Source organism: Orcinus orca, chromosome 15 (assembly GCF_937001465.1).
Source record: "Orcinus orca chromosome 15, mOrcOrc1.1, whole genome shotgun sequence".
NCBI classification, from domain to species: domain Eukaryota; kingdom Metazoa; phylum Chordata; class Mammalia; order Artiodactyla; family Delphinidae; genus Orcinus; species Orcinus orca.
In genome coordinates, this window is record NC_064573.1 from 52,816,828 (window position 1) to 52,843,258 (window position 26,431).

The window sequence follows — 26,431 nt, forward strand, 5'->3', positions numbered from 1 at the left end:
AATTTGAATTGTAGTCTAGATTTATAATTAATTATATACAGTATATGTAATTATACATCATATGTTATAACTATTATTTATAGACTGTAATTAAATTTTTCCCCTTGAATAGTATATGATGGGTGTGCTAAGCATCTACAAAATGAGAAAAGTGAAGGAAAAACCATCTAAGTCAACAAGAGTGTTTGTACCCTCCATTGTTTTCATGGTGCTTTTTCTGCTCTCCCATAAAATACCCAGCATGGAAATTACTGCACTATTAATCTCCTCCAACATCATTAATGGGACTGATTTAAACTAATGTGAACAAATTGGGTACTAAAATGCATAGTAAAAATCATATATAGAAGCAAAAGAAAATTTTAACCTTGCTAAATAATGAAGCATTTTTCTATTTGAGGTTTCACACATCTATGTAGGAAGAAATTGCTCTTATATAAAAATTTGAAAAGTAGACTGGTTATGTTTCCAGAACTACACATTTCAGAAGGCTCCATTTATTCTAAATTCCTCTTTTGTCTGTTCCTGAAGTAACGTAAGTGGTCTATTTCTTTGTTATTCCTACTGAACTCTACACGTAAGGTATAGATCATGTCTTATTCATCTTTGACCTTCTAGTACCTACCTCATGGTTGACTGTCAAGAAGTATCTGTCCAACTGAACTGGTAAGGGAAAAAAACAAAAACCTTGAGAACCAGAGTCAAACAACATTTTTCCAACTTCAAAGCTACTTTTATTTCCAGCACTAATCCAATGAAAACCTTTTTTGGCGTTTTTGCTTTTTTTTAAACAAATTAATTTTATTTATTTATTTATTTATTTATTTATTTTTGGCTGCATTGGGTCTTTGCTGCTGTGGCGAGCAGGGACTACTCTTTGTTGTGGTGCATGGGCTTCTTATTGCAATGGCTTCTCTTGTTGAGCACGGGCTCTAGGCGTGCGGGCTCAGTAGTTGTGGCTCTTGGGCTCTAGAGCACAGGCGCAGTAGTTGTGGCGCATGGGCTTAGTTGCTCCGCCGCACATGGGATCTTCCCGGACCAGGGCTCAAACCCATGTCCCCTGCATTGGCGGGTGGATTCTTAACCACTGTGCCACCAGGGAAGCCCCGGTTTCTTTGCTTTTTTATCAGATTCATTTTGATTTGACTTATGACAATGAAATATATAATAATCAAGAGATGCTAATGTTTTGAGTTTTAAGGACTAGAGATTAAATTGTTATTTGAAATAGGTGTATTAAAAACCAGACTGCTAAAATAGAATAATTAGGTAGTGACACAATTCTTTATTTCAACCAATATCAGGCACTGTCCCAGGTAATGAGGATACAGAAAGAGTTCCAAGTCTGTACCCTCCCCAAGGGGAAGATAGAATATGGACATACACATGCCATCAGGTGAAAGTGTTAGGAAGAAAAACAATGGAGTAGAGGGATAAGGATGGGGGAAGGGTGCTCCATTCATATAGTGGTCACAAAGACTTCTCTGAGGAAGTGATATTTAAATCAGCTAAAAATGTGATCACTAAGCATAAGTCATTTCGGAGGTAGCATTTGCAGTTAAGTTGTTGACCCCTTATTTGTTGTGAGTCTAGGATAACCAAATATTTTTAAAAGTGGAAGATATTTTAGAGCTCATTTTCGTTTACTGCAAGTCTTCCCATTTCACAGATAAAGGAAACTGAGGCCCAGTTTGGACAAAGAGTGCTCAGATCACATAGCTTTTTGGTGACTTGCAACTAGAATCTGGTTTCTCAGTCCCCAGGCCAATGATCTCTCCACAATACCAAACACTCCTCCATCAGTTTTTGCCTGGGAAACCTCTTGAAGGGGGATAAAGCTATGCAATTTTGGCCTGAGAGAATGTATGGAATAAGGGAGCAACAAGGTCATTCCTTTGCAGAGACAATGAAGAAAAATTATATCAGGGACCAGTTCTGTATATTTGAGCCTCAGGTGTGCTTTCTTAGCACAAGGTGGTAGACAAAGTTCTTTTTATAACTGGATGTTTCTTTGCATTGTTGCCTAGTCACTAGCACCGTGAAAACCCTAAATGTTGAGGCCTTGAAAAATCCCCTCTATTTATTTTATCTTTACATAACAGATGGCTCTGCATCTCAGGCCATTTCTGATTTTAAGGAGCATTCTGGCTGTTAATTTAAAAAAGAAAAAAAAAAATCCTGGAACCCTGCAAAGGCAGTCAGTCATCCAGAGACTCAACTGGTTTATATTCTCTCAACTGCACCTGCTCCAACCTTCAGATTTCAATGTATGTGGCACATGTGAATCCATGACAACTGACAGGGTAAATCAGAATTTTCTTTTTCACAGTGTCACCAGTTTACTTCAATTTCTTTGACTGTCATCAGTACTAAGATACCATTGAAAGATAAAAAATTAATGCATTCTGTCTGTCTTAGTCTCTTCAGGCTGCTATACCAAAAATACTATAGACCAGGTAGCTTACATAACAAATATTTATTTCTTAAAGTTCTGGAGGCTGGGAAGTCCAAGATGAAGGTGTTGGTAGGTTTGTTACCTGGTGAAGGCCAGTTTCCTGGGTCACAATCGGCTGCCTTCTCTCTGTAGCCTCACATGGCAGAAGGTGCAAGGGAGCTCTCTGGGGTCTCCTGTAAGGACACTAATCCTATTTGTGAGGGCTCCACCCTCATGACCTAATAATCTCCCAAAGGTCCTATCTCTTAATGCAATCACACTGGGGATTAGGTTTCAACATATGAATCAGGGGGTGGTGATGGGGAGACACAAACATTCAGTCTATAGGACACTCAAAAAATTTGGCCATCTTATTCAAAAGGTTTGTTAAGACAGTGCTAATGAGATCTTGATGTAGTTCTTGTCCACTGAAGTGTCTATAAAAGCACATTTTAATAACTTTACCTGTTAGCTTTTTGGTATCAGAAAAATCTATTAGGACAAAGAAGATAAGGAATTATCTTGAAGTTTTTTTTTTTTTTTACAGCAAAATATGTTGTTTTACCTTACACTGTACATGTTTCACATGGCTCGACACTGTTTGCATAATAAGCGTTCTGGTTTTTTTTTTTAAACCAGTAGTCAATATAGCATAGTTAGTAATAACATAGTTTCTGGTGCCAGATGATGCCTGGGTTCAAATCCCAGTTCTGTTGTAACTTAGCTGTTTGCCCTTGGGCAAATTTCTCAAGTTCTCTGTGCCTCAGTTTTATCATCCATAAAATGGAGGTAATATTAGTCTTTATTTTGTACAAATGTTATAGAGATGCAAGGAGATAACATAGGAGAAGCATTTAGAGCAGGGCCAATAGAAATATGCTCAATGAATATTGGCTATTTTTATTATGTTTATTAGGGGTTGTTGGTGAGCTTGTTGTGGGAAGAGAGGACTGGATTAAAGTTGCCAGTTAAGCCTTTTCTTTCTGCTGCTGTCTGTGCCAAAATGAAGAACAAAATCTGTAGACTTGGGTAAAATTTGGTACTGGATATGGAAAACAGAACTGAGTTGTTTTTTTTGTTTTGTTTTGTTTTTTTTTGCGGTACGCGGGCCTCTCACTGTTGTGGCCTCTCCCGTTGCGGAGCACAGGCTCCGGACGCGCAGGCCCAGCGGCCATGGCCCACGGCCCAGCCGCTCCGCGGCATGTGGGACTCTCCCGGACCGGGGCACGAACCCGCGTCCCCCGAATCGGCAGGCGGACTCCCAACCACTGCACCACCAGGGAAGCCCCAGAACTGAGTTTTTTAATCTAGGTAAAAGTAGGACTGGAGAAGGAGGTGAGGACAAAGTGGGAAGAAGATGAATGCAGTCTTGTCTGGGTTAAGGACATTAGTTCAGATGAATCTTCTAGATAGATTCTTCAATATTAATTGATACCAAATTACTCTGAATATAATTTAAAACTTTCTCATTATTGGGAGGGCTCTTCCCTCTGATGTGTGATGCATAGTGTATGCCATGGTGAGGAAATTGATAATTTTTTTTTTTTTGTGGGAAGAATACAGGATTTTACACACTGCCAAGCTGTAGAAATTATGTTTGAGATAAGGATATGTAAAGGGAAAGAGCTATGATGGGCTTTTGGTAATGTGATTTAAATTATTATAAATTGCTCTTTTAATAAGACAGAGATGCTTTTAAAGAAGTTTTATCTGATTATGGGGTATAAGAAGATTCATGGATATAATAGTTTTCAGAATTTTGACAAATTGTTGAAAGACATCTGTTATGTAGAATGTCTTTTTTTTTAAATGCTTGAAGTATAATTCACCTGAGGTTTCCTTTATCTGCTGCTGACTCTTATGGTTCTTTTCTAGTGAGACAAATTAGTGAGACAAATGTGTGTGTATCCTAAAAAATGATGTACCTTTGTTACTTTGATTATATATCTTCAGAAAGGTATTAAACATTCTATGTGGATCACTGAAACTCAGCATTTTGTTGGTCATAAGCTATTACACTCTTCTTGAGTATTCTGTGTGGCATGTGGTCATAATTGTTTTTTGATATTTCACATTTTTTCCAGCCTAAAATCAAATTTAAGAAAATTCCATAAGAGATAAGTATAAAAATGAGATTATATATATATATATTTTTTAACGTCTTTATTGGAGTATAACTGCATTACAGTGGATACAATGGAGATTATATTTTAAATATCCCATTTTTTGTTAATTGTACTAATGGAGCAGAGATGACAGCTATGCTTTCTTATTAATTATTTAGATTTGGGATATTAAATAATGAACTTGGGAGGAAAACAATATAATTGTGATGATAGTAATCACAATATAATTGTAATATAATTCCATCCTACCCTCCACTTTCGATGTACATAGAGTTGAGTGAGCAGAGGCTAAATGAGAGACAGAAATCTTCGTGGTAAAGGTTAAAGTTAAACAAAGAAATTTTGAAGAGTTTTATCTGCATATGTATCAAAAGCAGGGATATTACCTTGATGTTACCAAGGTCTTGTGACTTCAGAAACCAGATGTAGTCTGTGGTTTCTCTTACTCTTGAAGATAGTTTCATTGAGTTGTAGATTGGGAAGAGACCTGTAGTGTATCTCCTCCATCACTCATCTCACAGAGGAATTGTATTGGAAATTCTCTCAGAAGACACGGTCTCCTTATGATAAAGGTAGAACTTTCCAAATGTGGCTCTTAGTAGTTTTTTTTCTATATCTTGTCACTCAAAATGTGGGCAGCTTTCTTTGTGTCTGGCATCTGTTACTCAAATCTTCTTCTCTTTTTAATCTTCAGGGCAAATGGAAAACAGTGTGATATCCTTTTCTAAATTCAGAGTTACCACTGACCTTCTGTCTTCTTAAATCTCTACAGAATCTGTAGTTCACTGACCCTCATGAACACTCATGCCCCTCAGGACTTTGGGATTTGGAGAAAGGCAGCTTGCTGGCTCCGTTCATTTGGATGCTCAGTGGAATTCAGAGATGTTTGTAAAAGCCTTGTTGACACAACTTGTGGCTTTTACACCCAGAGTGTAACTTGAAGATGTATTACACCCAGAGCAAACTTGAAGATGTATCCCCTGAAATACAAGCCACATATAATGTATCTAAGGAACTTAATCTATGTTATGGCATGTGGTGATAAATATGAGTGTTACATCTTCAGGAACTAGAATTGTTAAGGTTAATACAGCTAAGGTGTGTAAAACTTCTCTGCACAGTAGCTAAGAGGTGATGTTATTTGTAGTAAATTTTTCAGCATGTGGACCATGATGCACCACTAAATTAAGTCTTGTGTATTAAGAGTGTGTATTATACTTATTTCTGAAGAAAAGGATACTCTAAACATTCTCAGACTTGTTTGCTTCCATAGAACTCTGTTAGAATACAACCTCAGCTTGCCATGCAACTCTCACCTGGACCCATTTTAAATGATACCAATAAATCCTAATTATTCAAGTGTATATAAAGATTTCCTAAAGTATGAATTGCTGGATTAACAAACATATATGTGGCTTGTATAATCTCCATCAGATTATAGATGGTCTGAGAGGTGAAAAATTTTAGGTTAAGGAGTACTATTTTTCCTCACTTTTGGAAGTCTAGACAGTTTATATTTTAGTTGTTTACCAAAACATGAATAGTCTAAACTGCTATCTTATTATTTTATAATGTTAAGAGAAAGCTAAAAAAGTCAAAATTATTCAAGATACTGTGTGACAGATTTTGATGATAGGGAACAAATAGTGTACTGTGACAAAAGCCAGATCTTAGAAGAAAACCAACATGGTGAGACTAACGTTGTTCTCCATTTTTCATTGAGAAAGCTCATTTACTCCATGGGAGAGCATATTTATATCCTTAAGTGGCATGCATGTGTAGAAATAAATGAGAAGAAAATGTTCTTTGAAAAATGAGTCATATTGGCAGCAAATAGTATTTGGATTTTGCTTTAATGCTTACCAGATAAATGTCATTCTAAGGCTGTATTCATTGGTAACTGTCTGGTAGTTATGTTTGAGGACTCTTGCTAATTAGGAATTGGGTAAATAAAATGGGGAAACATATCTATATTCTATGTATGTCTGTGACTATATTTTATATGACATCATAGAAATGCTAAGGTTTCTCAGGTATAGCAGGTACTATGGTTGTCCCATTTGGTGATAACAATTTCAGGCATGTTTGGGAACACCTCTTGCTCCTCAATGGTTAAGGAGAACCACAACTAAATTAAAGGGGCTGAGAGAAGAAAGGAAGACAAGTATATATTTATAAAGTTTGTTACGTTAACCTTCTTATCTACTGTTTCTGGGTCTCTCAATTTCTTCTCATGGCTTTGAGTTACCATCTGGTGTCATTTTCTTATTCCAATATGGCTTTGTTTTTAGAAAGCTCTTCTGTGCTACTATTGTCAAATACATTACATTTCTATATGTTATTGGCCCAACAGTACAATTATATACATATTGTCTTATGCAATTGCTTTTTAAATCAGTTAAGTGAAAAAAACACGTAATTAAACTATCTTTTATAATTACCAACAGAATACCTTTTACTGGCACTTCTTTTTTCACGTGGCTTCAAATTACTGTCTGATATTCTTGCTTTTAGTCTAAATAATTTCCCTTAGTATTTCTTGTAAGGGGGGTCTGCTAACAACAGATTCTCATTTTTTGTCTATCTGCAAATGTATGTTTCTTCTTTTCTTCTGGTACTCCCATTATGCATATGTTAGTGTGTTTAATGGTGTCCCACCTTTCTCTGAGACTTTATTCCTTTTTCTTCATTCTTTTTGTCCTCAGGTTTATAGAGATTATGCAATCTGTAAAACAATCTTCAAGTTTGTTGATTCTTCTGCCACCTCAAATCTGCTGAGCCCCTCTAGTGAAATATTCATTTCTGGTTATCATACTTTTCAACTCCAGAATTGCCATTTTTTTGGCTTTATAATTTGGCTCTTTGTTGATATTCTCTATTTGGTCATCATTTGTTCCTTTAATTCCTTAAGACTGGTTTCCTTTAGGTCTTTGAACATATTTATAATAGTTGCCTTGAAGTCTTTGCTAACTCCAACATCTGGGTCCCCTCAAATACAATTTCTGTTGCCTGCTTTCCTCACCCCGCCTTGTGTATGGGTTTGTGTTTCTTTGAATCTCTCATATATTCCATACATACATTGTGGCAACTCTGGATACTGATCCTTTGCACTTACCGGCTTGTTGTTGTTTGCTTCTTTATTTGTTTAGTGCTTTGGTTGGACTAGTTCAGTGAGATCCGTTTCCCCTGAAATGCACAGCCTCTGTCTCCTCTGAGAGGGCACAGTTTTGATTATTAGAGGTAATTGTCGGTTTAGCTAAGGTCTCTTTGACTTCCTCTGTTCATAGCATACCCTTCTGTAGCTTCCAGTAATTGCTAGCTGATAGCTTTATTGTTTTTGATAAACCCTGGGGCATTAGTTGTTCCACATTCTGATTCAATTACAGTTAAGTCCCTTGGCATAGACAAGTTGTTGCCAGTCTTTTGAGACTTTTGTGACCCTCTCATGGGCAGAACCTCTGTCCTATGGAGAAGGAACTGGTTGGGGGATGGAGAACTCATTCTTCACTTGCTGCTCCACCTAGATCCTATGAAGACAGGACTCTGTTTTTGTATGTTGGTAGGGAGAGGCAAGAACAGGTGCCACTGTCTGGCTGTGGCCACTACCCAGGATGGATCTTCTGCAACTCAGCGCTGGAGAGGCAGGGGACTGCTGATATTCACCAGCTGCCACATGGTCTCTGTCCTAGGAAGCTATGAGAGATGGGAGCTGCCACTTGGCTGTCAGGCCCACTGGAGCAGCTCAGAGCTGTGCAGGAAAAGGGGGCTGCACTCTCCACCAGCTCTCATGCTTATGTGGGTGTCAATGTGGGAGTCAATATGTTCCACCCAGCTGTCACCAACAGCTAAATATAGGCCCCCCAGCAGCCCAGAGCTGTGGGAAAGGGATCTGCTGATGTCCACTAGCTGCTGAAACTGCCGGAATAGTTCTTCTCTAACAGAGAGCTGTGGAAATGGAAACTGCCAATTGGCTTCTGAGCCTCCTGGGCCTGCTGAAATAGTTCTGAGAGGCAGAGTTGGTGGTGGATGGGTATAGTCCCATTCTCAAATGCCATAGCCTCCTACTGTTCTTATTGAGTTTCCATAGATTTTGTTAGATAAATGCTTCTAAATTTGTTGTAAGCCTTTTTGCCAATCTCCAAAGACTTTGGATAATTTTTTGTTGTTGTTGTTAACTTTGACCAGCTTAATAGATATCTCTCCAGGAGGGAGGTTTCACTGAGTTACTCACAACATCATCCCAGAAGTCCTGCCTCCTGCAGTTAAATCATAACCAGTTAGCAGAGCTAAAGCAAGGAAGAGAGCAAACACTTAAACAACAAGAGATTATGTTTTCAGTAATTGAAAACAACCTGCCTTATTTTTAAAAGCATTTATTACTTACTGAATAATTTTCCAACTAATTAGCCCATTTCACTTCTACCAAGGCACAGAGGGATAGGTTGGTAAGTTATTATCATTCCTGCGATGTTCTTATTTCGGACCAGTCTGTTCATGTGCTTAGATTACACTATTCATGTGAGATCATGGCTAGTTATATTTGACTTTGTTCCAAGAGGCATAAACCCTTATTGGGCCACTCTACTTATACTTTAAATCCTTAGAAAATCAACTCAATTTTTAAGGTCCTTACTCACTACCCAAGTACCCAACCTTACCTTTTCATTTTAGGAAAGACATCCATAAAAAAAATCCTCTCTTCATACATTTTCTCTTTTCCTTGGCAAGTCATGGCTGGACTCTCTGGTTTTCCTGGGAGTGTTGCCTTCACCACTAGAAGCAGAGAGCTCCATGTGAGCCTGGATCTGTACCTGCAGCAACAATATTTCCAGCATATGCTGCAGCATCAGCCTCTACCATGGAGTGTGCTGGGGCCAACAGAGGCAGAAGCCAAATGGAGATTTGGATCTGAGTCCCAGAAGTACCAGTTTATTCCCAAGAGTCAAAGACCTGAGAGTGTTTTCTCTACGCTATTGCAACTAACATCAGTTAAAAGAAAAAAAAACTTTCTCATTACTGTAGCAATTATTTCTACTTTTATGCATTATTGTCTTATTCTTGTCCATATGCAATTGATCTTATATTATTGAAATCTTAATTTTTAAAAACGTTGTGCCATAACCATTTCTTTTAGATCTACAGGCTTTTCAGGCTGGAGGTAGTGATGTTAAACAAACAAACAAACCAAAACCAACCCCCCCACCCCCCAAAAAAACCCACCATTGCTCACCCTTTTTTTTTTTTTTTTTTTTGCGGTACGCGGGCCTCTCACTGTTGTGGCCTCTCCCGTTGCGGAGCACAGGCTCCAGACGCGCAGGCTCAGCGGCCATGGCTCACGGGCCTAGCCGCTCCGCGGCATGTGGGATCTTCCCGGACCGGGGAACAAGCCTGTGTCCCCAGCATCGGCAGGCGGACTCTCAACCACTGCACCACCAGGGAAGCCCTGCTCACCTTTTAAAAGAAGGAGACAATTCATTTTTCAAACTACAGAAATTTTTTTTTAGAAATTCATTTTTGTATTTGGTAGAATTTTGGAGTGGAAGAGATCATCAATCCAATTATTTCATTTTTATAGAAGAGGAAACAGAGGCTCAGAGAGGTAGTAACATGACTTGCCCAAGGAGAAAAGTGGCCAATGGCAACATTAGGAAGTCAATTTTTTTGACTCTTAGGTGCTTTTTCACATTTTAAACAATACACTTTATACTAACAAACATCATCAAGAAAAAGCTAAAAAAGTTTCATTGAATCATTTTTCTCCTACAATTGGCATAGAGCTCAAATAGTGACTTTTCAGCTTTAAACATGTGCTCTATGAAGACCTATCTTTGCACACAGTAAGGATATGAAGATGATTTCTCTTTCCCGGAAATTTTAGGTTGTCTGGGATACAAACAAAAGGGCTGCCAGGTTGCCCAGAGCACATGCTGAAGCATGCCAAGGCAGGATTCTAACTGGCCCCAGCCTTCTGGGTCTCTGTGGGCCTCATTAATTTGATGTGCTTTGCTTCTATGACAATAGAACACTTGCCTAGTCAATTACTTGCACCTGCATTTCTCAGCTTGTCACACTCCTCTCCTTTAGGATCTGGAAATAACTGGGAAAGAAAAGCCTTGTTGAAAGGAGACACCTCCAGATTTGTTTTCCTCTTGCACCCAATGAAAGGAATAAGTAAAGGTAAACATTCATTTAACATTTAAAAATTGTTTTAAATTGCAAGATATGGGAATATCCAAGCCTTCAGAACAGGCAAACTCTTTGGTATAATTTACACTTATCTCTTTCTTTGCTTTTTTTTTTTTTTTTTTTTTTTTTTTTTTTGTGGTACGTGGGCTTCTCACTGTTGTGGCCTCTCCCGTTGCGGAGCACAGGCTCTGGACACGCAGGCTCAGCAGCCATGGCTCATGGGCACAGCCGCTCCGTGGCATGTGAGATCTTCCCAGACCGGGGCATGAACCCGTGTTCCCTGCATCGGCAGGCAGACTCTCAACCACTGCACCACCAGTGAAGCCCTTTTTCTTTGCTTTTTAATAGGTTTTTAAAATTTGTTTCCACACGTAACGGTAAAGCAATGTAGTTTCTCTATGCTTAAAAACATTAAACCAGTAAATACTGCCAATTCCAATATTTTATAATAGCTATTGTTTGGAATAGTTTTATTCCAGACTGACATTATCATTCATATATTTCATTTTATTAGAATGCAAATGGTATCCCCTTCACTTTCCATAGGGGGAAAGGATTATAATGAAAATAAGCACTAGTGAAAATAGGTTTTTCTATTCTAATATTATGATACTGGAAAGTCAGAATCTTAGTATTTCCTTCAGTCTTATAAAGGGTTTGAGGATTCTTATGTAAGCATTGAATTTGGCTCTATTTTAGTAAAAGACAGTTTCACTGTGAAAAAGTAAAGAATCTACTGTTAACTTAGTTTTTCTGCTCACATGCTATTTAAAACATAGCATTTCCTTTTAAAATCCATTATTTCCTTCCTTCCTGATATTTCATAAGTTCAGTTCCTCTACCTGTGTTCTTAATTCTTTTCTTCCTAATCTCCTTGGATTGGTTTAATAGGTATTTATTGAACTCAAATTAAGTGAACACTATAAAAAGTTAAAATCATTTCCTTCCATTTTATAGCTGAGGAACTGATCTTGAACAGTTTAAGTGGCAAGGGCAAAGTGTTATGAAGAATAAGTGACTGAGTTGAGACTCACATAGAAGCTTAAGCTTCTGTCCATGGTGCTAAACCATCAATTCTAGTTCTTTCATCAGCTGTCTGCATTCTGTTCTTTCCCCTAACTTCCAAGCATATACCAGTGTCTCCTTCCTTGAACCAGTAACAGAAGTTTATTCTCTTGATCCTACTTTTCAAGTTCATCTTCTTTCTTCCTTTAATTATTAAACATCTTGAAAGATTAGTCTACACACACAGACTCTACTTCTTCACCTCTGTATCCACTCCTCAATCTACTACCACTTGGCTTTTGCATTTGCCATTGTAAAAACCTCCTTTCATAAGAGTGAAAAATTAAACGCTAAATCATGTAACTTTTAAAATGAGCTAATTGGCTTTATTAGGCAATCCATAAACAGAGAAGCATCCCATCTAGCAACTAAAAGGGTGCTCCCATATAAATTTTTCTTTAAAACATTTTAAACTTGAAGCGTCAGTACGTAGATCTTACGTGTACAGTTTGATCAATTTTTACATATTTACAAAACACTTAGATCAAGTTATAAAATATCTGCAGTACTTCTGAAGCTTCTTCATGTTCCTAGAGAGTCTTACTTTTACTCTCATTTACACATGCCCCCTCTTCTGACTTCTATCAACATAGATTAAATTTAGCCTCATCTTGAATTTCCTATAAATGGAATCATATGGCTGTGCCCATTTGTATCTAGTTTTGTTCACTCAGCGTTATATCTAGTAAGTTTTACAATGTGGTACATTTCAAAGTAGTTCATTCTTTTAAATTGCTAAGTACTATTCAAGGTATGAATAAGTCACAAATTATTTATTCTCTCTACTCTCGATGGACATAAGGGTTATTTCCACTTCTTGTTATTATTAAAGTGGTTATGAGCAAACTTGAACATGATTTTGTGGACATAAGCACTCATCCCCCATGGATGTTATACATAGGAGTGGAATTGTTGGTTCATAGCCTGGGCATTTATTAAGTTTTAGGAGATACTGCCAAATAGTTTTCTAAGGTGATTTTACCAATATAAACCCCCACCAGCCATGCAAGAAGGTTCTAGCTGCTCCATATCCTCTCCATCACTTGGTCTTCTACTACGTGGTATTGTTTTTTAAAAATGTATTTTCCTAATGTTCCTTGCTAGTATATAGAAATATAACTGATTTTTAAAAAAATCTTTATTGAAATATAATTCACCCATTTTTTTAAAACATCAGTATTGGAGAATAATTGCTTTACAATGGTGTGTTAGTTTTTGCTTTATAACAAAGTGAATCAGTTATACATATACATATATCCCCATGTCTCTTCCCTCTTGCATCTCCCTCCCTCCCACCCTCCCTATCCATCCCTTCTGGTGGGTCACAAAGCACCGAGCTGATCTCCCTGTGCTATGCGACTGCTTCCCACTAGCTATTTTACATTTGGTAGTGTATATATGTTCATGCCACTCTCTTACTTTGTCCCAGCTTACCCTTCCCCCTCCGCATATCCTCAAGTCCATTCTCTAGTAGGTCTTCATCTTTATTCCCATCTTGCCCCTAGGTTCTTCATGACCATTTTTTTGTTTAAGATTCCATATATATGTGTTAGCATATGGTATTTGTGTTTCTCTTTCTGACTTACTTCACTCTGTATGACAGACTCTAGGTCCATCCACCTCACTACAAATAACTCAGTTTCGTTTCCTTTTATGGCTGAGTAATATTCCATTGCATATATGTGCCACATCTTCTTTATCCATTCATCTGTCGATGGACACTTAGGTTGCTTCCATGTCCTGGCTATTGTAAATAGAGCTGCAATGAACATTCTGGTGCATGACTCTTTTTGAATTATGGTTTTCTCAGGGTATATGCCCAGTAGTGGGATTGCTGTGTTGTTTGGTAGTTCTAGTTTTAGTTTTTTAAGTAACTTCCATATTGTTCTCCACAGTGGCTGTATCAATTAACATTCCCACCAACAGTGCGAGAGGGTTCTGTTTTTCTCCACACCCTCTCCAGCATTTATTGCTAGCAGATTTTTTGATGATGGTCATTCTAACCAGTGTGAGATGATATTGCATTGTAGTTTTGATTTGCATTTCTCTAATGATTAATGATGTTGAGCATTCTTTCATGTGTTTGTTGGCAATCTGTATATCTTCTTTGGAGAAATGTCTATTTAGGTCTTCGGCCCATTTTTTGGATTGGGTTGTTTGTTTTTATGATATTGAGCTGCATGAGCTGCTTGTAAATTTTGGAGATTAATCCTTTGTCAGTTGCTTCATTTGCAAAAATTTTCTCCTATTCTGAGTGTTGTCTTTTTGTCTTGTTTATGGTTTCCTTTGTTGTGCAAAAGCTTTTAAGTTTCATTAGGTCCCATTTGTTTATTTTTGTTTTTATTTCCATTTCTCTAGGAGGTGGGTCAAAAAGGATCTTGCTTTGATTTATGTCATAGAGTGTTCTGCTTATGTTTTCCTCTAAGAGTTTGATAGTTTCTGGCCTTACGTTTAGGTCTTTAATCCAATTTGAATTTATTTTTGTGTATGGTGTTAGGGAGTGTTCTAATTTCATTCTTTTACATGCAGCTGTCCAGTTTTCAGAGCACCACTTATTGAAGAGGCTGTCTTTTCTCCACTGTATATTATTGCCTCCTTTATCAAAGATAAAGTGACCATATGTGCATCTCTGGGCTTTCTATACTATTCCATTGATCTATATTTCTGCTTTTGTGCCAGTACCATACTGCCTTGATTACTGTAGCTTTGTAGTATAGTCTGAAGTCAGGGAGCCTGATACCTCCAGCTCCATTTTTCATTCTCCAGATTGCTTTGGCTATTCGGGGTCTTTTGTGTTTCCATACAAATTGTGAAATTTTCTTGTTCTGTGAAAAATGCCATTGGTAGATTGATAGGGATTACACTGAAACTGTAGATTGCTTTGGGGAGTATAGTCATTTTCACAAAGTTGAATCTTCCAATCCAAGAACGTGGTATATCTCTCCAACTGTTTGTATCATCTTTAATTTCTTTCATTAGTGTCTTATAATTTTCTGCATACAGATCTTTTGTCTCCTTAGGTAGGTTTATTGCTAGATATTTTATTCTTTTTGTTGCAATGGTAAATGGAAGTGTTTTCTTTTTTTTTTTTCTTTTTTGCAGTACTTGGGCTTCTCACTGTTGTGGGCTCTCCCGTTGCGGAGCACAGGCTCCGGACGCGCAGGCTCAGTGGCCATGGCTCACGGGTCTAGCCGCTCTGCGGCATGTGGGATCTTCCCGAGCTGGGGCACGAACCCCTGTCTCCTGCATCGGCAGGTGGACTCTCAACCACTGCGCCACCAGGGAAGCCTGGGAGTGTTTTCTTAATTTCACTTTCAGATTTTTCATCATTAGTATATAGGGATGCAAGAGATTTCTGTGCATTAATTTTGTATTCTGCTACTTTACCAAATTCACTGAGTAGCTCTAGTAGTTTTCTGGTAGAATCCTTAGGATTCTCTATGTATAGTATCATGTCATCTGCAAACAGTGACAACTAAACTTCTTCCTTCCAATTTGGATTCCTTTATTTCTTTTTCTTCTCTGATTTCTGTGGCTAAAACTTCCAAAACTGTGTTGAATAATAGTGAGAGAGGACAACCTTGTCTTGTTCCTGATCTTAGTGGAAATGTTTTTAATTTTTCACCATTGAGAACGATGTTGCCTGTGGGTTTGTCATATATGGCCTTTATTATGTTGAGGAAAGTTCCCTCTATGCCTACTTTCTAGAGGGTTTTTATCATAAATGGATGTTGAATTTTGTCAAAATCTTTCTCTGTATCTATTGAGATGATCATATGGTTTTTTCCTTCAATTTGTTAATATGGTGTATCACATTGATTGATTTGTGTATACTGAAGACTCCTTGCATTCCTGGAATAAACCTCACTTGATCATGGTGTATGATCGTTTTAATGTGCTGTTGGATTCTGTTTGCTAGTATTTTGTTGAGGATATTTGCATCTATGTTCATCAGTGATATTGGCCTGTAGTTTTCTTTCTTTGTAACATCTTTGTCTGGTTTTGGTATCAGGGTGATGGTGGCCTCGAAGAACGAGTTTGGGAATGTTCCTCCCTCTGCTATATTTTGGAAGAGTTTGAGAAGGATAGATGTTAGCTCTTCTCTATATGTTTGATAGAATTCGCCTGTGAAGCCATCTGGTCCTGGACTTTTGTTTGTTGGAAGATTTCTAATCACAGTTTCAATTTCAGTGCTTGTGATTGGTGTGTTCATATTTTCTATTTCTTCCTGGTTCAGTCTCAGAAGTTTGTGCATTTCTAAGAATGTGTCCATTTCTTCCAGGTTGTGCATTTTATGGCATAGAGTTGCTTGTAGTAATTTCTCATAATCCTTTGTATTTCTGCAGTGTCAGCTGTTACTTCCCCTTTTTCATTTCTAATTCTATTGATTTGAGTCTTCTCCCTTTTCTTCTTGATGAGTCTGGCTAATGGTTTATCAATTTTGTTTATCTTCTCAAAGAACCCGCTTTTAGTTTTATTGATCTTTCCTATCATTTCCTTTATTTCTTTTCCATTTATTTCTGATCTGATCTTTATGATTTCTTTCCTTCTGCTAGCTTTGGTTTTTTTTTTTCTTCTTTCTCTAATTGCTTTAAGTGTAAGGTTAGGCTTTTTATTTGAGATTTATCTCGTTTCTTAAGGTAGGTTTGTAATGCTATAAAATTCTGTCTTAGAACTGTTTTTCCTGCATCCCATAGGTTTTGGGTCATTGTGTTTTCATTGTCATTTGTCTTTAGGTATTTTTTGATTTCCCTTTTGATTTCTTCAGTGATCTCTTGGTTATTAAGTAGTGTACAGTTTAGCCTCCATGTGTTTGTATTTTTTACAGATATTTTCCTGTAACTGATATCTAGTCTCATAGCATTGTGGTGAGAAAAGATACTTGATATGATTTCAATTTTCTTAAATTTATCAAGCCTTGGTTTGTGACCCAAGATATGATTGATCCTGGAGAATGTTCCATGAGCACTTGAGAAAAAAGTGTATTCTGTTGTTTTTGGACGGAATGTCCTATAAATATCAATTAAGTCCATCTTGTTTAATGTATCATTTAAAGCTTGTGTTTCCTTATTTATTTTCATTTTGGATGATCTATCCAATGGTGAAAGTGGGGTGTTAAAGTCCCCTGCTGTGATTTTGTTACTGTCGATTTCCCCTTTTATGGCTGTTAGTATTTCCCTTATGTATTGAGGTGCTCCTATGTTGGGTGCATAAATATTTACAATTGTTATGTCTTTTCTTGGATCAATACCTTGATCATTGTGGAGTATCCTTCTTTGTCTTTTGTAATAGTCTTTGTTTTAAAGTCTGCTTTTTCTGTTATGAGAATTGCTACTCCAGCTTTTTTTTGATTTCCATTTGCATGGAATATCTTTTTCCATCCCCTCACTTTCAGTCTGTATGTGTCCCTAGGTCTGAAGTGGGTCTCTTGTAGACAGCATATATATGGGTCTTGTTTTTGTATCCATTCAGCCAGTCTATGTCTTTTGGTTGGAGCATTTAATCCATTTACATTTAAGGTAATTATCCATATGTATGTTCCTATTACCATTTTCATAATTGTTTTGGGTTTGTCATTGTAGGTCTCTTCCTTTTTATTTTCCTGCCTAGAGAAGTTGCTTTAGTATTTGTTGTACAGCTGGTTTGATGGTGCTGAATTCTCTTAGCTGTTGCTTGTTTGTAAAGGTTTTAATTTCTCTGTCAAATCTGAATGAGATCCTTGCTGGGTAGAATCTTGTTTGTAGGTTTTCCTCCTTCATCACTTTAAATGTGTCCTGCCACTCCTTTCTGGCTTGCAGAGTTTCTGCTGAAAGATCACCTGTTAACATTATGGGGATTCCTTTGTGTGTTATTTGTTGTTTTTCCCTTGCTGCTTTTAATATTTTTTCTTTGTATTTAAGTTTTGATAGTTTCATTAATATGTGTCTTGGCATGTTTCTACTTGGATTTATCCTGTATGGGAGTCTCTGGGCTTCCTGGACTTGATTTACTATTTCCTTTCCCATATTAGAGAAATTTTCAACTATAATCTCTTCAAATATTTTCTCAGTCCCTTTCTTTTTCTCTTCTTCTTCTGGGATCCCTATAATTCGAATGTTGGTGCATTTAATGTCCCAGAGGTCTCTGAAGCTGTCCTTAATTCTTTCTATTATTTTTTCTTTATTCTGCTCTGCAGTTGTTATTCCCACTATTTTATCTTCCAGGTCAGTTATTCATTCTTCTGCCTCAGGTATTCTGATATTGATCCCTTCTAGAGAATTATTCATTTCATTTATTGTGGTGTTCATCACTGTTTGTTTGCTCTTTAGTTCTTCTAGGTTCTTGTTAAACTTTTCTTGTATTTTCTCCATTCTCTTTCCAAGATTTTGGATCATCTTTACTATCATTATTTTGGATTCTTTTTCAGGTACACTGCTTATTTCCTCTTCATTTGTTAGGTCTAGTGGGTTTTTACCTTGCTCCTTCATCTGCTGTGTGTTTTTCTGTCTTCTCATTTTGCTTAACTTCCTGTGTTTAGGGTCTCGTTTTCGCAGGCTGTAGGTTCCCATTGTTTTTGTGTCTGCCCCCAGTGGCTAAAGTTGGTTCATTGGGTTGTGTAGGCTTCCTGGTGGAGGGGACTGGTGCATGTGTTTTGGTGGATGAGGCTGGATCATATCTTCTGGTGGGCAGGTCCACGTCTGGTGGTGTGTTTTGGGGTGTCTGTGACCTTATTATGATTTTAGGCAGCCTCTCTGCTAATGGGTGGGTTTGTTTTTCTGTCTTGCTAGTTGTTTGGCATAGGGTGTCCAGCACTGTAGCTTGCTGGTCGTTGAGTGGAGCTGGGTCTTGGCGTTGAGATCGAGATCTCTGGGAAATTTTCGCCATTTGATATTATGTGGAGCTGGAGGTCTCTGGTGGACCAATGTCCTGAACTTGGCTCTGCCACCTCAGAGGCACAGCCCTGACTCCTGGCTCGAGAACCAAGAGCCTGTCATCCACACAGCTCAGTATAAATGGGAGAAAAAGAAAGAAAGAACAAATAAAATAAAACAAAGTTATTAAAATAAAAAATAATTGTTAAAAAAATTTTTTTAAAGTAAGAAAAGAAAGAAAGAAAGAAGAGAGCAACCAAACCAAAAAACAAATCCACCAATGATAACAAGCACTAAAAATTATAATAAAAAAAAAAAGAAACGGACAGACAGAACCCTAGGACAAAAGGTAAAAACATAGTTATACAGACAAAATCACACACAGAAGCATACACATACACACTCACAAAAAGAGAAAAAGAGAAAAAGAAAATATATCCTTGCTCCCAAAGTCCACCTCCTCAATTTCGGATGATTTGTTGTCTATTCAGGTGTTTCGTAGATGCAGAGTACATCAAGTTGCTTGTTGAGATTTAATCCACTCCTCCTGAAGCTGCTAGGAGAGATTTCCCTTTCTCTTCTTTGTTCCCACAGCTCCTGGGGTTAAGCTTTGGATTTGGCCCCACCTGTAGGTCACCTGAGGGCATCTGTTTCTGCCCAGACAGGACGGGGGTTAAAGGAGCAGCTGATTCGGGGGGCTCTGCCTCACTCAGGCCGGGGGAAGGGTGGGGTACAGAATGTGGGGTGCACCTGTGGTGGCAGAGGCCCTTGTGACGTTGCAACATCCTGAGGCGTGCTGTGTGTTTTCCCAGGGAAGTTGCCCCTAGATCACAGGACCCTGGCAGTGGCGGGCTGCACAGGCTCCCGGGAGGGGAGGTGTGGAGAGTGACCTGTGCTTGCACACAGGCTTCTTGGTGGTGCAGCAGCAGCCTTAGTGTCTCATGCCCTTCTCTGGGGTCCGCGCTGATAACCGCAGCTCGCGCCCGTCTCTGGAGCTCCTTTAAGTGGTGCTCTTAATCCCCTCTCCTCGCGCACCAGGAAACAAAGAGGGAAGAAAAAGTCTCTTGCCTCTTCGGCAGCTCCAGACTTTTTCCAGGACTCCCCCCAGGCTAGCTGTGGTGCACTAACCCTGTTCAGGCTGTGTTCACGCTGCCAACCCCAGTCCTCTCCCTGAGATCCAACCTCCGAAGCTGGAGCCTCAGCCCCCAGCCCCTGCCTGCCCCGGCGGGTGAGCAGACAAGCCTCTTGGACTGGTGAATGCTGGTCGGCACTGATCCTCTGCGGGAATCTCTCTGCTTTGCCCTCTGCACCCCGGTTGCTGCGCTCTCCTCCGCAGCTCCGAAGCTTCCCCCCTCCGCCACCCGCAGTATCCGCCCGTGAAGGGGCTTCCTAGTGTGTGGAAACCTTTCATCCTTCACAGCTCCCTCCCACTGGTGCAGGTGCCATCCCTATTCTTTTGTCTCTGTTTTTCTTTTTTTCTTTTGCCCTACCCAGGTACGTGGGGAGTGTCTTGCCTTTTGGGAGGTCTGAGGTGTTCTAGCGTTCAGTAGGTGTTTTGTAGGAGTTGTTCCACATGTAGATGTATTTCTGATGTATTTGTGGGTAGGAAGGTGATCTCCACGTGTTACTATTCTGCCATCTTGAAGCTCCTCTAATTCACCCATTTTAAATGTGCTATTCTGTGGCTTTTAGTATGTTCAGAGTTGTGCAACTATCTCCATAATCAATTTTAGAACATTTTCATCTTCTCAAAGGAAACTCCATACCCTGTAGCCATCAGCCCCTAGTCCCCCATTCTCCCTCTCCATCCACCTGTAGCCCTAGTAATTACTAATCTACTTTCCATCTCTGTAGATTTACCTATTTTGGGAATTTAATATAGATGGAATCATATACTATGTGATTCTTTATAACTGGCTTTAGCATATTTTCAAGGTTCATGCATGTTATAGCATGTGTTAGTACTTCATTATCTTAATGCCAAATAATATTCCATTTTATGGATATACCACATTTTATTTATTCATTTAGTTGATAAACATTAGATTTTTACTCACTTTTTTGAGTCTGATTCCTTTGAGTCTCTTTGGTTTCTTAGTTCTCTGATGTGTTTTAGCAAGCCATGATTTTGTAGCTTACATTGCTTGTTTATGTTGTTCAGGAGAGAGTGATATTCTCTGGTGGTGTTCTGCATCCATATCAGAAGTGAAACCCTGGGCTTCCCTGGTGGTGCAGTGGTTGAGAGTCCGCCTGCCGATGCAGGGGACACGGGTTCGTGCCCCGGTTCGGGGGGATCCCCCATGCCGCAGAGCTGCTGGGCCCTTGAGCCATGGCCGCTGGGCCTGCGCGTCTGGAGCCTGTGCTCTGCAATGGGAGAGGCCACAACAGTGAGAGGCCCGTGTACCGCAAAAAAAAAAAAAAAAGAAGTGAAACCCTCCCTAGGATTTTGAGATGCTTTTAATTTTTTCCATCACAGTAGTCCTTTGAAATGTGAGGTGTTTTTATGCATATTTCATAGGTGAAGAAATATGTACTATGTGAAGTTCAGTGATTTGTCCAGGGCTAGACAGTCAATGAGTACAATTTTCATTTAAAACCAAGTCTTTTTACTCCAAATCCATTGCTTTTCCCATTTTCTGTATTTTTTGGGGCCAAGAGAGGGGTAAGAATAACTCACACTGCAGAATTGAGAGACTCTTGCCTGGTGTTGAGTTGTCAGGTATGGTATTACCAGGAAGGTGGAGTTTAAACTGATCTATCTTAAAGTAAATTGCAAAGCATTCCATGAAGTTTTCTATTTAGAATCTTGACTTTGATCTTGATTTTTCTGCTTTATTCAGCAGCTGGATGAGTAGACTTCAGAGCTTACTCCAGTCAGGTAAGAAGCAGCTGTTCTGGAATGCTTTCACTGCAGAGCCAGCTCTCTGATGTGACTCATTAGCCTGTTAGCAGCTGGCTTAGCAGAATTTTTGAAGAACCTGCAGTTCTCTGCTAAGGTTCCTGGGACCCAGAGAGAGAATGCTCAGCTACTGAAACCTGAAGCACAAGTTTACCCCAATTCTGAGGAAGAATTTCTTAGCTATTGGCAGTATAAATGTTGTGATATTCCTTAAGGATATGCACCTGGAATCCTCCAAATTTTATATTTTGAGACTTTAATTTGCTAAAGAAAATAATTAACCCAAATATGTGTGTCCTGTGCCATCACTGAATCTTTAAAGTGGGGTCTAGTTTTTCAATTTGAGATTAACTTAAAAGAAACAAGGTAATGTGTAGAGTTATAAGCATCCTGTTACCTAAAGTCATTTTTTAGTGTTTAGCCCCTTCCCCCCATCCCCTTGCATAGTTCCTTCTTTGTGGCGCCACTTGTACATCCTGCCTTGGCTTTAAGCATCTCCACATAATAATTCAAAGGGCAATATGATTTTGTGTTGTCTGGCTCTTAGGTAATCCTACAGTTTTTGTGTTAGGAAGAGACACACTCATGGGTAAGTTCTGTCTTCTCCCTCTTACCTACCTTTCCCTGAGCCTCCATCTCATCAGCCCCCATCTAAGCAGAGCTTAAATGATAATGAAGAAGGCAAGAACACATGTTTTATAACAATATTACAGTATTAATAATATTATATATTATATTAATATTAATAATTAGTAAGTATTATTATGTGTTACAATCATAAGATCCTTCTGTCTGTGAAGTTAGAATGATATTTCTAAAATGCAGCTAGTGCAGATTTGAACAGACAGTGCCCTGCTGGCAGGTGCCTCAAAGGCTCTTCATCAACCTCAGGAATCAAACTCTCCCTCCTTACTTGATACCTACGGTTCCTCGTGGTCTGATGCCCTTTATTCCTCAAGTCACACTCCATATTCCAGCCTCCCTGTGCTCCTTGCCCATCATGGTTCTGCTAACCTTACTTGGGATAGCACAGTTTCATATTAGATCCCTGATTCTTTTAAATTTCTCTCCTGCATTAACATGAATGACAGCCTTTTCCTTTTGGAAGCACTCTACTCTCTTTGGTTTTGTGAAAACTTTCTCTTGTGTCTTCCTCCTAAATCACTTGCCATTATGTCTCTATTTCAGTTTTGGGCATGTTAATTTTAAAATGCGTATGAGATGACCAGGTGGGGATCATAAGTAGGCATTTGGACAGATGGGTCTGGAGCTCCTACTCCTCTTTCTCAGGCTCCTCCTTCAACTAAGCTCTGAATATTGGAGCTCTTAAGCTCTTGGTCCTGGACCCTCTTCTCTCCTCCTCCTCTCTTTTCCTTTCCTCCTCACATTTATTCTCTTTGGCAATGAATTTTACAATTTATGACTATTCCTGCACTTAAAACTCTAGCCAGTATTTCTGAGGTACATACTTTGATACTCGAGGCTATTTGGAAATGTGTCTTTCTCATCCAGAATGTGAGCTCTGTAGAAACAGGACCTTATCTTGCTTGTTCACTATTGTGTTTGTGTTACTGAGAAAGAGAGTGTGAGACTTAATAGATGCTAAACAATATTGAGCTGCATAAATGTCAAACTTTACTGATCTTTGATGTTTTATGTATATGTCCTGTGAGATTCCTTTAACTGAAGACTAGCAATTTTCTATCCCTGGTGGATATGTGGCTGTGTGTGGATGGTGCAGTGAGAAAAGATGGGTACAAGCCAAGCACTGAGGTCACTGGTAAAAAGGGAATCATTTTGTGGAAGCTTGCGAAAACAAGGTTGTAAATATGTCATCACATTTAGTTAAACTTACTAAATTGTTATAGGACTATAGCATACTTTTAGTCTATGTCAGTGGATATTTGGAGTGTTTCTACTTTTCTGTGATTAAGAACTTTGTTCCTGAGGGGGGAGCTTCAAGATGGCAGAAGAGTAAGACATGGAGATCACCATCCTCCCCACAAATTCATCAGAAATACATCTACATTTGGAACAGCTCCTACAGAACACCTACTGAACACTAGCAGAACACCTCAGACTTCCCAAAAGGGAAGAAACTTCCCACGTACCTGGGTAGGGCAAAAGAAAAAAGAAAAATTAGAGACAAAAGAATAAGGATGGGACCTGCACCAGTGGGAGGGATCTGTGAAGGAGGAAAAGTTTCCACACACTACGAAGGCCCTTCACTGGCGGAGACTGTGGGTGGTGGAGGGGGGAGCTTCGGAACTGCAGAGGGAGCGCAGCCACAGGGGTGCGGAATGCAAAGCAGAGAGATATCCACACAGAGGATCGCTGCCAACCAGCACTCACCAGCCTGAGAGGCTTGTCTGATCACCCGCCTGGGTGGGCGGGGGCTGGGAGCTGAGGCTCAGGCACCAGAGGTCGGATCCCAGGGAGAGGACTGTGGTTGGCAGTGTGAATGCAGCCTGAACGGGGCTAGTGCGCCATAGCTAGCCGGGAGGGAGTTCGGGAAGAAGTCTGGACCTGCCTAAGAGGCAAGAGACTTTTTCTTGCCTCTTTGTTTCGCGGTGCCCGAGGAGATGGGATTAAGAGCGCCACCTAAACAAGCTCCAGAGACGGGCACGAGCCATGACTATCAGCATGGACACCAGAGACGGGCATGAAACGCTAAGGCTGCTGCTGTAGCCACCAAGAAGCCTGTGTGAAAGCACAGGTCACTCTCCACACCTCCCCTCCCGGGAGCCTGTGAAGCCCGCCACTGCCAGGGTCCCGTGATCCAGGGACAACTTCCCCAGGAGAACATACGGCGTGCCTCAGGCTGTTGCAATGTCACATCAGCCTCTGCCACCAGAGGGTTGCCCCACGTTCCATACCCCTCCTTCTCCCCGGCCTGAGTGAGCCAGAGCCCCTACATCAGCTGCTCCTTTAACCCCATCCTGTCTGAGCGAAGAACAGACGCCCTCAGGTGACCTACATGCAGAGGCGGGGCCAAATCCAAAGCTGAATCCCAGGAGCTGTGCCAACAGAGAAGAGAAAGGGAAATCTCTCCCAGCAGCCTCAGGAGCAGTGGATTAAATCTCCATAGTCAACTTGATATACTTTGCATCTCTGGAATACCTGAATAGACAATGAATGATACCAACTTCAGGAGGTGGATTTTGGGAACAACGATATATATATATATATATTTTTTTTTTCCCCTTTTTCTCTTTTTGTGAGTGTGTATGTGTATGCTTCCGTGTGTGATTTTGTCTGTATAGCTTTGCTTTTACCATTGGTCCTAAAGTTCTGTCTTTCCGTTTTTTGGTTTTTTTTTTTTAGTATAGTTTTCAGTGCTTGTTATCGTTGGTGGATATGCTTTTTGATTTGGTTGTTTTCTTTTTTATTTGTCTAAATTACTTTAAAAAGTATTTTTATTATTTTTTGTTTTTTACTTTAATAACTTTTATTTTATCTTTTTCTTTCTTCCCTACTTTTTTTTTTCTCCCTTTTATTCTGTGCCGTGTGGATGACAGACTCTTGGTGCTCCAGCCAGGAATCAGGGCTGTGGCTCTGAGGTGGGAGAGCCAAGTTCAGGACATTGGTCCACCAGAGACCTCCAGCTCCACATAATATCAAATGGCGAAAATCTCCTGGAAATCTCCATCTCAACGCCAAGACCCAGCTTCACTCAACGACCAGCAAGTTACAATGCTGGACACCCTATGCCAAACAACTAGCAAGACAGGAAAACAAACCCACCCATTAGCAGAGAGGCTGCCTAAAATCATAATAAGGTCACAGACACACCAAAACACAGCACAGGGCGTGGTCCTGCACACCAGAAAGACAAGATCCAGCCTCAACCACCAGAACACAGGCACCAGTCCCCTCCACCAGGAAGCCTACACAACTCACTGAACCAACCTGAGCCACTGGGAGTAGACACGAAAAACAACGGGAACTACAAACCTGCAGCCTGCAAAACGGAGACCCCAAACACAGTAAGTTAAGCAAAATGAGAAGACAGAGAAACACACAGCATATGAATGAGCAAGGTAAAAACCCACCAGACCAAACAAATGAAGAGGAAATAGGCAGTCTACCTGAAAAGGAATTCAGAATAATGATAGTAAAGATGATCCAAAATCTTGGAAATAGAATGGAGAAGATGCAAGAAACGTTTAACAAGGACCTAGAAGAACTAAAGAGCAAACAAACAATCATGAACAACAGAATAAATGAAATAAAAAATTGTCTACAAGGAATCAATAGCAGAATATCTGAGGCAGAAGAATGGATAAGTGACCTGAAAGAAAAAATAGTGGAAATACCTACCGCAGAGCAGGATAAAGAAAAAAGAATGAAAAGAATTGAGGACAATCTCAGAGACCTCTGGGACAATATTAAATGAAACAACATTCAGATTATAGGGGTCCCAGAAGAAGAAGAGAAAAAGAAACGGACTGAGAAAATATTTGAAGAGATTATAGTTGAAAACTTCCCTGATATGGATAAGGAAATAGTCAAGTCCAGAAAGCCCAGAGAGTCCTATACAGGGTAAATCCAAGGAGAAACACACCGAAACACATATTAATTAAACTATCAAAACTTAAATACAAAGAAAAAATATTAAAAGCAGCAAGGGAAAAACAACAAATAACACACAGAGAATCCCCATAAGGTTAACAGCTGATTTTTCAACAGGAACTCTGCAAGCCAGAAGGGAGTGGCAGGACACATTTAAAGTGATGAAAGGGAAAAACCTCTCTCCAGCAAGGATTACTCTCTCCAGCAAGGATCTCATTCAGATTCGACAGAGAAATTAAAACCTTTATAGACAAGCAAAAGCTAAGAGAATTCAGCACCATCAAACCAGCTGTACAAC

General features: G+C 39.5%; 1 long non-coding RNA gene across 1 annotated transcript in view; it reads left to right on the plus strand.

Annotated features, from left to right (window-relative positions):
• LOC125961201 (uncharacterized) overlaps nucleotides 1-21,519 on the plus strand; it is a 149,324-nt gene extending 127,805 nt beyond the window's left edge. Inside the window, exons 4-5 of the long non-coding RNA XR_007471574.1 lie at nucleotides 10,645-10,737; nucleotides 21,503-21,519. This is a non-coding gene — a long non-coding RNA (uncharacterized LOC125961201). The remainder of the gene's footprint in view (nucleotides 1-10,644; nucleotides 10,738-21,502) is intronic.
• The last annotated feature ends 4,912 nt before the right edge of the window (nucleotides 21,520-26,431 follow it).